Source organism: Physeter macrocephalus, chromosome 7 (assembly GCF_002837175.3).
Source record: "Physeter macrocephalus isolate SW-GA chromosome 7, ASM283717v5, whole genome shotgun sequence".
Taxonomy (NCBI): Eukaryota; Metazoa; Chordata; class Mammalia; order Artiodactyla; family Physeteridae; genus Physeter; species Physeter macrocephalus.
Window position 1 is genome coordinate 16,278,159 of NC_041220.1, and position 15,305 is coordinate 16,293,463.

Below are 15,305 nucleotides of genomic sequence, written 5' to 3' on the forward strand. Positions count from 1 at the left end.
TCTTCTTCTTCTTCTTCTTCTTCTTCTTCTTCTTCTTCTTCTTCTTCTATCTTATTCTTATACACCCTACAATCTGAGGACCTGGTTTTGCTTTATAAATTAAGAGAGAGCATTTCCTAATCAATGTGCTGACCAATTTTATTCTCAGTGTTCATGCCTTTCCAGAGTCTTAGTAGGCAAAAAGAGGGACAATATCAAGTATTGTGCCTTGCTAATCAACATTTACAGTAACATTTTTAGAATATGTTTTGTAAACTAAAAATTGTACTCTGCATTTTTAAATAACAGGTATTTTAATTACAAAAGACTTTAGTTCAGAAAGTTTAGTCTATTTGCATATAAACGGGTTTCTAGATGCACAGCAATTCTAATAAGCCTAATTTTTTTGTTTTGTATTTTCATTTGTCAGAATCCTTCTATATATGAGGTGGGTTTTCTTTCAATAAACATTTTATGGGACACATATCAGAATCAAGCTCTATCAGCTTAACCTCACTGATAGCTCTTTGGTTTGGATTAATTTTCCCAGATTTGCTTTGTTCAGTGTCCAATATTTGTGGTCCTGGTGATATTTCTGTGATGCCTGATACATGTTTGTGTTTCCAAAATTTACAAAACATACCCCAGGGAAAATACACCAGACTGGTTTATTTGCAGTTAAATGTTCATCCTAATACCAATCCAGTGGAACCCATTGCAACAATAAGCCAGTGGAAACAATCATGCAAATGATTTCCCTCTGGTCACACTGCAGGAACAGAACTTTGAGTCACAGAAACCTATGTATCACCTGTATGACTTTGAATACATTCTATGGGCTTTCTGACCCTCTGATTACATACCTATAAAATGGATTGAACAATAAGATAATATTCGTAAGTGCCCATCTTATACCAGCTAAACAGAGAATAGTAGCTAAAAGAAAGAAGCCCTGAAAATAGTAGAACACAGATGGGAGGAAGCTGCACCTTCTGGGGCTTTGCTTTATAGACATAAGGCAGAACTCTTCATTTTGAGAACTGGACATCCAGACTCTTTGTGAGTACCAGAACCATTATAAAAGAGAAGAAGAAACGAATAAAAGTCTCATTTTGTGGCACAGCTAGAACTCATAGTCATTTTGTGATTTTTGAATTGTAAAGTGAGTAAGAATGTTATTTACTTCAAGAAACGTTTCCATTGTACCATGGTTGCATGAATCTAGAATTCTTAATAAAGGCAGTGTGCTGTGAGAAATATCTCTTGATGCAGCTGACCTTACATTTCCTGTGCTACTTTTTATTCCTTGACTTCACATTTCCTGTCTCCCTCTTTATATATAATGAATAAAAATTATCTCTACATTTTATATTGTGCACATAATCATTTCTTATTAACATTTTTATCTTCACAAAAAGAGAAGAAATGCCATTTTCCATGAAGAAGAGGAAGAATTAAGGGTTTTTAAGCCTTAAAAATATTTATAGCTATTAAAATCATTACTCTGCCTTCTCAAAAAATAACCATTTTAAAGGAAAGGGTCTTTTAACTGCCTCCTGATTACACAGTGATAACAGTTATCTGATGAAATATGTTAATATAATTGGTTTGGTGACTTTAGTTTTTACAAAATAAGGTGAGTTAAAGGTAATATTTTCATGATATGGAACTGGTGAAGTTTTTACAGTATTTTGAGAAAAATCTGTATACCCCCCACCCCTTAACTCAGGTTCAAGAGGCTGCAGGAGACTAGAAAACCCACTCAGAAAAAGTGTGCAGTGTTTGAAAAAAGGTTTAATGTATCAAAATAGAAAGAAGGCCTTCAATTTGATAATTAGTAAAAATATAAATTAGAATGTCAGTTATTTTCAATAAAGGAAATCTTGTTAACCCACATTGAAATATGGGCCCATAATGTTAGATAAAGTTAGAATAGAAGAAGGAACTGAACCTATGGGACTCTGAGAAGAAAAAAAAAATATTCTGGAAAAACTCCATGAAAAGGTACTAGCTTGAAGATTTGGATTAGAAGATTTTGGATTTTTTTTCCAGTTTTTTCATTTTGTTTTTATTACATGTTTGTACATGAACTTTTTTCCAATTATTATTTCCGTAGATTTTCAGAACTAGATTTATTTCATTAGAGAAAAATATAAAGCTGTTGCTGAATGTCACTATGAAAACATATAAACATATGTTGCATAGAAAACTGTTTATAAAGTTCTTACCAGCATAATGTCTGAGAATGCCTATCTGACTATATAATCATTAGTATTTAGCATTACCATTTAAAAGTTATTGCAAATTAGATGAATAAAAATTGTCTCCTCATTTTTTCCTATTTTTGTCTGATTGCTAATAAAATCTCATATATTTATTTGTGATGTCAGTTCTGTGGATGGTTTATTTATGAGCAATACCCATTTTTCAATTTGAGAATTAGCATTTGTTTTTATGAATCTCTATGAGTTCTCTTCATATATTAAAGGTGTTCATTTTTATCACTCAAAATTGTTGCAGATGTTTTCTCAAGTTTGTCATTTGCCATTTAAAGTAGTTTTGATAATTTTAAATACGAAAAAGTGTAATTTTTTATAAATTTAAATGTTCTCTTCCTGAAAACACAGAAAGAAAAAAAAAAAAACCCTGTATTTCTGTTTCCCAGTTCTTGTGTGACCAGTTCTGGCCAATGGAATGTAGGTAGATATTATATGTACCATTTCCTGGCTTGGCAATGAACTTTTCTGCACTATCTTCTTTCAGCTTCATCATTGTGACTGAAAGCAAATGACTTTGAGGTGGTAGAGACACGTAATGGCGAGAGTCACAAATGTGAGTGTGCTCAACCTGTATCAAGGTGTACACATTAAGAAATTAATTTTTGTAATGTTAGGTCCTTGATATTCAGAGATCATAGTTACCATAGGTTAGTCTAGCTTGCCCTAATATGTTACATTTGCTATTCTACAGGATATCTGTTATCCAAATCTTTACTATGAAAATTATTCATTTATCCTTCCTTCCCAAGATAATTTCCCAGAATCCACTTTTATTTGCTATTTGTCTCTTCAAAGTACATGAATGTCTGAAAAAGAGAGTATCCTTGTGATCATCTCAACATTCTAGCATTGACTCATTGTATATCACCATATGCCAAGGTAGAGGTTGATGAGATATCATTCTCCATATTCCAATCTGTGACCATGTTTAAGGAAATGATTTCTATCAATTCTGTCTTTTTCCTTCTCAACAAATATGGACTGTGATGATACCTACATGTGATTTGAAAATAAAGGGAAATTACTTTTACAAATTGTAAACAATATGGTAAAGATCAATGCCCAAAGCAGAAGATTATAGGTAGGAAGACAAGTTAATATGTATTTGTGTGGGAGTCACCTAGAAGAAGCCAATCAGCCTGAGAAAATGGATAGTAAGCTTCAGAGGATAACAGGAGTGATTCCAAGAATATTGAGATCACATAACTTAATGAGGGCTTGGGAGAGGTGATTGGAAGAAATAGAAAAGAAGATACAAAGGACTGTTCACAAGTCAGCAAATCTGGCTTAAAGGACTATAGAGCATCTCAACAGAGAGACATCTAGAGCAGAGCCATAGCCTGTCTGCATTCTGGGTATACGGAAATTGGATGAATTTGGACAGTGAAGTTTATGCATCAGTTGTATGTTCCAAGTAATTTACTCTTCTTTGTACCATATTAATCTTCATGATTAATGTGTTGTCATATTTTGAAATTCTTTCACCTTTGAAAATTTAAAAACACCAAGATTCTACTATGATAGCAAACTTTTCTCTTCTACCTCTTTTATTTTGATGTTCCCAGCGTTCCCATGAGTACAGGCTCTATAGCAGACTTCCTGAGCCCAAATTGGCTTACTTCTACATTTACTATTTTTGTTGTTGTTGTTATGTGACCTAGATTCTGTGATTCATTTCTTATCCTTTAATCTCTTGTAACTTGTTCTCCAGCCATGCCTATCCTAAATCAGGGTAGAAATACTATTTTATTTGACTCTGCATTTCTGGTACCTAGCATCCTAGGTAGAGTCACAGGAAAGATTAATTCTCAGAAGTTATTGAAACAATTTTTGTCAAAATTTAAAGAGGGAAAGATTCCAGGTTAAGATACTATAGCTCTTCTGTATGTCTAGAATCTTAGGAAGTAGGGGGAGGGACAGAAATATAAATTATGCAGTATTTCACAAATCAGGAGGAATAATTTTCATTACTATTAAAGGACAACACTGCTGTATTTGAGAGACATCCAAAAAATAATGAAGGTTTAGAAATCAGAAACACACAGTTCTACACTTAAAGGCCTAGGAAATGAGAACCGTCATATTTATAATGTAATGTATGTTATATATTTTGCAATTTGGTGAAACAAAATAGTATTCTCTGATTGATGAATTACGGGAAGTACAGCTTGGATGTCCTAAGCCAGGCTAGATAATGGCAACATAAAACTTGAGCTTGCTTCAATTTATCTCTTTTTGGACAGGTCAGTCCCTGGCTTTCTGTAAACTGATCAGCTTAGAAAAAAGTAAAGAATCAACTAACGTCTCTGAGATTTTGTAAATTTCTAGCAGACAAAATACTGTTTTATTCTATTCCTCATATGACCTAACAAAAGCAATAATAGGTGCTTAACAAATATCTGTTGATTTCATTTCTTTGGTTTAGCACAATGCAAGGCAATGTGGGAGCTTAGAATTAGCACAGGGCTCAATCTCTTATACTAAAGGCATTTAATCTTGCTAGGAAGACAAGAATTTAGAAGCATTTGTTGAGAACCAGAGGAGTCTTAGTTCTATTTAGAACTTTCTAAATGACCCTAAACTGCAAGCATAATGATCTTACATATGTGTTTTACTGTAGCATGTTGTTTGTTTCTCCTTAAAAGCCATGATAAAATACTTATGACTTTTAATGTTTATATATTAGTCCACAGGTTGAAAAATGAGACTAGAGGCCACCTGCAAAGACTGATAATTTTCCATTATTAGAATTCTTAGTTCTAATCAATATTATGCCTGTATGTTATCTCACTATCTATTTGTCTGTTTGTTTTATGTTATCAACATTCTTAAAAGAACTCTTCAGGATAGTTCACTCTTAATTTAGCATCTAAAACAAGAAGAAAAATCGCGATATATTTTTTCTCTTTTAAAAAATATGTGGTTACAAACTAGTGGTTACCAACGCAGAGAGGAAAGGGTGGGAGGGGCAATATAAGAGTAGGGGAGTGAGAGGTACAAACTATTAGTTATAAAACAAGCTATAAGGATATATTGTACAACACGGAGAATATAGCCATTTATAGTTAGTTTGTAATAACTATAAATGGAGTATAACCTTTAAAAATAATAAAAATATGAAATAATTTTTGTCACAAGTTTAAGTATATGATTAATCATAAGTGTATGATTAATCATGGTGAGAGCTTATTTTATTAATGAAGTGAAATCAACACTTCAACTTAATTTTTGACATAAGATTTCATATATTTGTGTGTGTTCTCCATGTAAGCTTACTAATATTAAGGAAAACAGAATTTACATGCAACTTTTATAGTCTTGTGACTATAACATGTATGTTTTGTGTTCTGTGAAGACTTGAAGGCCATATCTAGCTGTTAAATGGATAAATAGATATTAAACATCTGAAGAGAACTTTGGTTTAGGCAAAATAGCAGCCACCAAGCCCAGAAAGGATTTCACACATTTCTATCTTTTCCTCTCACTCCTCTGTGCCAAGACTCCAGGATCTCCAGTGATCTCAAGAAAAACAGGACAGTTCCAGTGACTTGCAAACAAGATTTCTGTTATTGAATTTCTAATACAATTGCCCCAGTTGTTAGTCTGGGCAATAACCTGGACTAGGAAAAGCCACTCTAGAGAAGAAGGTGGAAGAGGACGATCAGGAGAATCAGGTTAAATAGGCCTATTGCTTTGTGATCACAGAGGGAGGAGGAAAGTAAAGTTCGTTGGCTTTACTCTTCTCACTGAGTGTGGCTGTGTGCAGTTTGGCTTTAGATATCTACTTGGCTAACAAAAATATAGTGTCTCTTGTGTTTTAAGACCACAAAGCACTCTTTGTGGAAAACATAGTAATAAGCTGTTCCATTGTGCTGGAAACAAAGTTTAGAACAATCTACAAGCATTTCTTTCTCTGTACTCAAAACCACCCAGTAGAGAGGAGAGGTGGGTGGATTACCTAATTCCTCAAGAACCATATTTTAAATCAAAAGGACTTATTTAGACAATGTTAATTTGTTTTTGTTGCTGTTATTGTTGTTAGTGTAGTTATTATATGAAAAAAACAAAGCTTTGGTAGTGTTTCTTTGAGAACTGATCAGTCATAAAATTGATGAAAATAACAGAGTTAGCCGTTTGCAACTGATCTTAATGGTTATATGGCTGTTCTCTTCTTATGGCTGAAAAATCAATGAACACATGGTAGTTAACAACAGCTATCAGTGACTCAGCTGAGTGAAGACAACTTCAGCAGTTTTCAACATGCTCCATGGTCCATTCTTGCTCGAAAATCTCTGCTTTCCTACTCCTGCAAGTGATCTTTCAACTCATGTGTTTTATGAAGACCTGACATTTGTTTGGCCTACATTCAAGAAGTAAATTTAACATGGCATAAACAAAAAAAGGTTTTAATAGTCATTGTAGGCAAAGAGAATTCCTCCACCAACAAACTAAATTTCCTACTCTTTAATAAATAAAATAGTCAAACGCTATAATTTGTTTCCCAATGTAGAGATTGTCATTTAGTTTTGCCTGTAAAAGCAGGATATCTTCTGCTTATGCTGTCTTTGAACAGTGATTTAATATTAAATATTTGAGGATTTGCTACCAAATTTGCTGATGGTAGTAGATTCTTCAAAGGAAGTCTGTTTTCCTCTAGGTCAGAAAAGAAATCTTATTGTATGCATTTTATGCCTCTATTTTATTTCACCCCACTCACTCCACAATAGAGGGAACATGATACCAAGAAAAACTATTTGGTGTGTATATTTATTCGAAATATTTGGAGCTTCATTTTGTATTTTACATACAAAGTTATTGATTCGTCCATCCAAATTCACCCATACGTTTGGAATAGGGCATGCATTGTGTATGTCAGCTAAATTCTGAGATTGGGGCCGACACTGCTATTATCTAAAACACATAGAGAAATGTGTGTAGTTCAAACTTGCAATTAATAATCAAGAGTAAAATCCTCATCAGCACAGAATATCCTGACTTCAAAGGTAACATATATTTCCACACTGTAAAGGAATTTTGTCCTGTGCCGGTATAAAGGGGTGAAGTTTGTTGTTAAAAAGTTCTGAATCTTGGGAGAAGAAAAATAGTGCTGTTTAAAAAATAGTGCTGTACAATTACATGCAAAACCAGAATGACTTCCTCCAGCGTTTCGGACATGACATTCTTAGAAGTGATCGAGTGATTTAAAAAATAACTTTAATCTTAATTAATAATAAACAAACCAAGAGATAGAAATTAAAGTAACAGCAATAAGCTACTCAAGTTTGAGAAATGTTAGGAATCATTATAGGGTCTAATAAATAATAGCCTATAGCAAATATCAAGTTACCTGTTGATAGAAAACATGAGATGTATGAGGGCTGTGCAGTTCTTCTGAGTTTACAGAAGTGAAAGCTAATCTAAGACACTTTAGTTATATTTATCCCTTTGTATTTGTGCTTAAAAATATTTATAATTATTATGTTTATGGTTCATGATTTTCAAGAGTCATAAAGTGATTTATGAATGGGTAAATATTATCCCTGGATTAAAGAAGAGAAATTTAATGAGGGATTCAATATAAGGGTTCTGCCCAAATTAAACTAGACTAAGGCATGAATAAATGGAATAATGATATATGATACCCATTGTGTGAAGGTTTCTCTGTGTATTAAAGTAATGCTATATCTTGAACAATAGCATTTATATTAGAATCACAAATATCCAATTTGATTGCCTTCTGGGCTGGGAATTCTTAACCAGTGGTATAATCATCCTGATAAAGTTGTTCAAATTAAACCATGTTTGGGGAACTTACTGATTTTTACCATAATGCCACAGTTTTGTTGCCATGTAACTTTTACTTTGGCTCCTGTTCCAGCTATTACAGAGCATAATTCTAATTGTTACTTTATATTGATTAGTTTTTTATGTGCTAAAAGTTTTGTTTAATCTTGGGGCTAAGATATCAGGGCATAGGGATGATTACCACCATTTTACAAATGAGAAAACTTAAGTTCTGAAATTTAGCCAACATTCTCAAGATCACAAAAGTAGTATATGATAGAGTCAAGATGTCTGTTTGACCCCAAAGCCACAGGGATTCGCATTACATGTATGAAGAGAAACAGGCTACAGCAAGAATGTGTTGGGAAAGAAAGTGTTTCTCTACATTCCATAAACAAAACATAATTGAGATCTTAACAGTGGAATTTTTTTCTTTTTTATGCCCCTATTTTTATTGTTTTTGCTTAGAACTGAATTGGATAAATAAAAATTTACTATAAAAGAAAGACCAACTTTACCCCCAAAGCATTTTATATACTCCATGCTGATATCAAAAGGATTGCCTTATGGGAAAGAATAATGGGAAGGCAGAGAGGAACAAACATCTCATGTTTAGAACCCACTGGGAGCTTCAGAAATGTGAAACAATGACTTCAAGTGTAAAACAATTCCTCCCATTCTTCAGTTGGTTTTATTGGCTCAATACTCGTGTGTCTAGTTGTATGAGCACCAATTTCTCACAAATAAGAATCTATGTGGACCTTTAAAAAATTGTATCTAGAGTGGAAATATTATCACATGCTTCTCCTAGTACCAAGCATACACATGGGCTTTTTATAATGGAAAACGTACTTTACTGCATTACATCAGTATAAGATCTGCGCAGCCACAGGAAAAATTGATTCCAGTTTGGATGTAATAAACAATGTCTTAATTTTAGTTTGTGATTTACAACTTACAAAGTGGTCTTATATACATTGTCTTAGTTGAATTTCCATTTTACAGAAAAAGACAGTGAAGCTTAGTGTTACTTAAAGTTTTGACAGGGTTTCGTCTGTAATGGCAGAACTCATGTGAGTTTTAGAAGTAAGAAATTTAATGAAGGTTATTTTTTTAACCTCAAGCCCAGAGTTCTTCCTACCCTATAATGCTAAATCATTTTAGTTAGGCCATGATATTTAACGAGATTCCTCTGATAGTGTTTTGTTCAGTCAGTGAAAGTTAATATTAATTCGTTTTTGGATTTAATTGTTCAGCAAAATGTAGTGAGATTTTCATATACCAAGTATTGTGTTGAGAAGAGTAGGTGTAACAAAGGAGGAGGTGCACAATTTAGGGAGAAATGAGTGAATTAGTGGGAGATGAAAAAGTTTCTGTAGAGGAAATTACCCTTTGTAGCTAATGCATGAATAGTTTACAAGTAAAGACCTAAGAACTTATTCGTAGAATCCGTGTAACACTTAGAACCCGAATTTTGTGACAGAAAATGTTTCATATTTTCTAAAAGGAGAATAAAGGCTTTAACGCAAAAAAATATATATATATATAAAGGAGGACTCCAATATGTTAAAGCAGATTTTCTCTGCTTGAAAGGGTTGACTTGATTACTTGGTCTTCCCCTTTTACCTATAATTTTCCCTGGGGCCAACTGCTAAGAACTCCCTGGAAAACATCTAATTGCCACCAACTCTGGATGTATGTTATGTTTCTATACCATGCTTTGAGAGCTCAGATCAGTCAGTTTTCAACAGAAGTTAGTAGCTATGGGAGGGGGAGAATGGCCTGAGTTTTGACTCTCCTCTGAACTTGCTGAATGTGGCTGGCAATTGCCATATTCAATCAGTATAAGAAAATCATGATTAATGCAGAGTGTTGTATTCAATATGTATAAGAGGAAAAAAAATGTTGACCTCTGGCGACTGGTTACAAATAACTAGAAGAAAATAAAAATCAATGAAAAAATTAAGGATATATTTCATTCCTGAATTACATCCCAATATTTCACTCATCTGATTTACTTTCAGTCTTGATGTTCTTGGCATATTTGCCTATACCTTAAATAAAGGTCCTTCTTTCCTGCCTTTATCTCTCCAACCTAGCCTCTTAAACATAGTTCCTGTCTGCAGAGTCTTCAACCTTATATCTCTTTGTTAGTATGCTTTTTCTGTGTATACTAGCTCTCATTTATTGAGCACATATTGTATTCTAAACACAGGGCTAAATGCTTTATATTTTGGATGCAATCTGCTTAATACCTCTTTGAAATAAATCGGATAAGGATACTGAAGCTTTTAGACTTTCATGAGCCCTAATAGCCAATAAATTACAGAGCTGGGATTAAAGTGCAAATCCATCTGGTTCTAAAGTTTTGGCAGAGACTGCTGATTGCTTCCCATTATCAGACCTCCCCTTCTCTATGTTAATGGAAGTTTCATACGAGTAACTATGTAACAGCTTTCTTTGCTGCAAGTAGAGGTCATGTGACTGGGTTCCACTTACGGGCCATGGTAGCACAACTTCTGAGTTATGATGATAAAGAGAATGTGCTCTCCTCTATTTTTTCTCTTTTGCCACTGGCCAGAATACTTTTATGAAGGAGGGAGCCAAAGCTATGACAGCTTGCTTGAACCTCAGGATCAAAGCTGCATCTTTAGGATACAGAGCAATAAGTCCGAAGATAAGTAGGCCTTCATCACCATCAAGTTGCCAGGTAAGCCACCCAGACTTATAAACACTGTATCTTTTTGCCTCATATCAGTCTAACATCCATCAAGACTAACACAGAGGCCCATGCTTTAAGACTCATTCTGAAAGTAAGAAAAATCAGTATTAAACAGAAATCATTTAATAATCTCCTTTGGGGGGGGGTCACAGAAATGGTTTGAGCAGATTTTGGTAATTTTATGCAAGGAGAAAAGGAATCCAGGTTTTGGGACATTCATGGTTAACAAGAATAATTGGCGGTTTTACTTTGGATGGGTGAATGAGGGTTCAAGAAGCAATTTGATTCGTCCAAAACAATTTTGATTCAAGGAATGAGGGTGAAGTATATAGTATGAAGATGCTGGGGACATTCTGCCTGGGAAAATTATAAACAATTGGGAATAGTTAGATTGTAGTTTCAGAAATGAGATTAGGTGTGAAAAGAATCAAAATTTTCTACATAACCCATGTTTCTCTGAGTGTGTTACATTGTTTCTGAGTCTGTCACAAAAATAATTTATTTTTATTCCATTAAGATATAATAATTTTAATGAATGTGCTACTTCTTCATTTTCATACCTATTAATAGTTCTGTTAACTATTTTCTTTTTACATGAATATTAACAACTAACTTGTTTCCAATAGCTTAAAACTATTATATTTTCAAAGAAACTGTTTTTTTTTAACATCTTTATTGGAGTATAATTGCTTTACAATTGTGTATTAGTTTCTGCTTTATAACAAAGTGAATCAGTTATACATATACATATATCCCCATATCCCCTCCCTCTGGCTTCTCCCTCCCACCCTCTCTATCCTCCCCTCTAGGTGGTCACAAAGCACCGAGCTGATCACCCTGTGCTATGTGGCTGCTTCCCACTAGCTATCGATTTTACGTTTAGTAGTGTATATATGTCCATGCCACTCTCTCACTTTGTCCCAGCTTAGCCTTCCCCCTACCCGTATCCTCAAGTCCATTCTCCAGTAGGTCTCTGTCTTCGTCTTGTCCCTAGGTTCTTCAGGACTTTTTTTTTTTTTTTACTGCTTATATGTGTGTTAGCATACGGTATTTGTTTTTCTCTTTCTGACTTACTTCACTCTGGATGACAGACTCTAGGTCCATCCACCTCACTAAAAATAACTCAATTTCATTTCTTTTTATGGCTGAGTAATATTCCATTGTATATATGTGCCACATCTTCTTTATCCATTCATCTGTTGATGGACACTTAGTTTGCTTCCATGTCATGGCAATTGTAATTAGAGCTGCAATGAAAATTTTGGTACATGACTCTTTTTGAATTATGGTTTTCTCAGGGTATTTGCCCAGTACTGGGATTGCTGGGTAGTATGGTAGTCCTATTGTTAGTTTTTTTTATGGAACCTCCATACTGTTCTCCATAGAGGCTGTATCAATGTACATTCCCACCAATGGTGCAAGAGGGTTCCATTTTCTCCACACCCTCTCCAGCATTTATCGTTTGCAGATTTTTTGGTGATCGCCCTTCTGACTGGTATGAGATGATATCTCATTGTACTTTTGATTTGCATTTCTCTAATGATTAATCATGTTGAGCATTCTTTCATGTGTTAGCTGGCAACCGGTATTTCTTCTTTGGAGAAATGTCTATATAGGTCTTCTGCCCATTTTTGGGTTGGGTTGTTTGTTTTTTTAATACTGAGCTGCATGAGCTGCTTGTAAATTTTGGAGATTAATCCTTTGTCAGTTGCTTCATTTACAAATATTTTCTCCCATTCTGAGGGTTGTCTTTTCATCTTGTTTGTGGATTCCTTTGCTGTGCAAAAGCTTTTCAAGTTTCATTATATCCCATTTGTTTATATTTGTTTTTATTTCCATTTCTCTAGGAGGTGGTTCAAAAAGGATCCTGCTGTGATTTATGTCATAGAGTGTTCTGCCTATGTTTTCCTCTAAGAGTTTGATAGTGTCTGGCCTTACATTTAGGTCTTTAATCCATTTTGAGTTTATTTTTGTGTATGGTGTTAGGGAGTGTTTTAATTTCATTCTTTTACATGTAGCTGTCCAGTTTTCCCAACACCACTTATTGAAGAGGTAAAGCTCCATTTTTCTTTCTCAAGATTGCTTTGGCTATTCGGGGTCTTTTGTGTTTCCATACAAATTGTGAAATTTTTCGTTCTAGTTCTGTAAAAAAATGCCGGTGGTAGTTTGATTGCATTGAATCTGTAGATTGCTTTGGGTATTATAGTCATTTTCACAATGTTGATTCTTCCAATCCAATAACATGGTATATCTCTCCATCTATTTGTATCATCTTTAATTTCTTTCATCAGTGTCTTATAAGTTTCTGCATACAGGTCTTTCGTCTCTTTAGGTTGGTTTGTTCCTAGATATTTTATTCTTTTTGTTGCAATGGTAAGTGGGAGTGTTTTCTTAATTTCACTATCATATTTTTCATCACTAGTGTATAGGATTGCAAGAGATTTCTGTGCATTAATTTTGTATCCTGCTACTTTACCAAATTCATGGATTAGCTCTAGTAGTTTTCTGGTAGCATCTTTAAGATTCTCTATGTATAGTATCATGTCATCTGCAAACAGTGACAGTTTTACTTCTTTTCTGATTTGGATTCCTTTTATTTCTTTTTCTTCTCTGATTGCTGTGGCTAAAACTTCCAAAACTATGTTCAATAATAGTGGTGAGAGTGGGCAACCTTGTCTTCTTCCTGATCTTAGTGGAAATGGTTTCAGTTTTTCACCATTGAGGACAATGTTGGCTGTGGGTTTGTCATATATGGCCTTTATTATGTTGAGGAAAGTTCCCTCTATGTCTACTTTCTGGAGGGCTTTTATCATAAATCAGTGTTGAATTTTGTCAAAACCTTTCTCTGCATCTATTGAGATAATCATATGGTTTTTCTCCTTCAATGTGTTAATGTGGTGTATCGCATTGATTGATTTGCATATATTGAAGAATCCTTGCTTTCTTGGGATAAACCCCACTTGATCATGGTGTATGATCCTTTTAATGTGCTGTTGGACTCTCTTTGCTAGTATTTTGTTGAGGATTTTTGCATCTATGATCATCAGTGATACTGGCCTCTGGTTTTCTTTCTTTGTGACATCTTTGTCTGGTTTTGGTATCACGGTGATGGTGGCCTCGTAGAATGAGTTTGGCAGTGTTCCTCCCTCTGGTATATCTTGGAAGAGTTTGAGAAGGATAGGTGTTAGCTCTTCTCTAAATGTTTGAGAGAATTCGCCTGTGAAGCCATCTGGTCCTGGGCTTCTGTTTGTTGGAAGATTTTTAATCACAGTCTCAATTTCAGTGCTTGTGATTGGTCTGTTCATATTTCCTATTTCTTCCAGGTTCAGTCTTGGAAGGTTGTGCATTTCTAAGAATTTGTCCATTTATTCCAGGTTGTCCATTTTATTGCCATATAGTTGCTTGTCATAATCTTTCATGATCCTTTGTATTTCTTCAGTGTCATTTGTCACTTCTTTTTCATTTCTAATTCTATTGATTTGAGTCTTCTCCCTTTTTTTCTTGATGAGTCTAGCTAATGGTTTATCAATTTTGTTTATCTTCTCAAAGAACCAGCTTTTAGTGTTATTGATCTTTGTTATAGTTTCCTTCATTTCTTTTTATTTGTGATCTGATCTTTATGATTTCTTTCCTTCTGCTAATTTTGGGGGTTTTTTGTTCTTCTTTCTCTAATTGCGTTAGGTGTAAGGTTAGGTTGTTTATTTCAGATGTTTCTTGTTTCGTAAGGTAGGATTTTATTGCTATAAACTTCCCTCTTAGAATGGCGTTTGCTGCATCCCATTGGTTTTGGGTCGTCGTGTTTTCATTGTCATTTGGTTCTAGGTTGTTTTGACTTCCTCTTTCATTTCTTCGGTGATCTCTTGGTTATTAAGTAGTGTATCGTTTAGCCTCCATGTGTTTGTATTTTTTACAGATTTTTTTCCTGTAACTGATATCTAGTCTCATAGCATTGTTGTTGGAAAACATACTTGATACGATTTCAATTTTCTTAAATTTCCCAACGGTTGATTTGTGACCCAAGATATGATCTATCCTGGAGAATGTTCCGTGAGCACTTGAGAAGAATGTGTATTGTGTTGTTTTTGGATGGAATGTCCTATAAATATAAATTAAGTCCATGTTATTTAATGTATCATTTAAAGCTTGTGTTTCCTTATTTATTTTAATTTTGGATGATCTGTCCATTGTTGAAAGTGAGGTTTTAAAGTCCCTAACTATGATTGTGTTACTGTCAATTTCCCCTATTATGGCTGTTAGTATTTGCCTTATGTATTGTGGTGCTCCTATGTTGGGTGCATAAATATTTACAATTGTTATATCTTCTTCTTGGATTGATCCCTTGATCATTATGTAGTGTCCTTCTTTGTCTCTTGTAATAGTCTTTATTTTAAAGTCTATTTTGTCTGATATGAGAATTGCTACTCCAGCTTTCTTCTGATTTCCATTTGCATGGAATATCTTTTTCCATCCCCCCCCTTTCAGTCTGTATGTGTCCATAGGTCTGAGATGGGTCTCTTGTAGACAGTATATATATGGGTCTT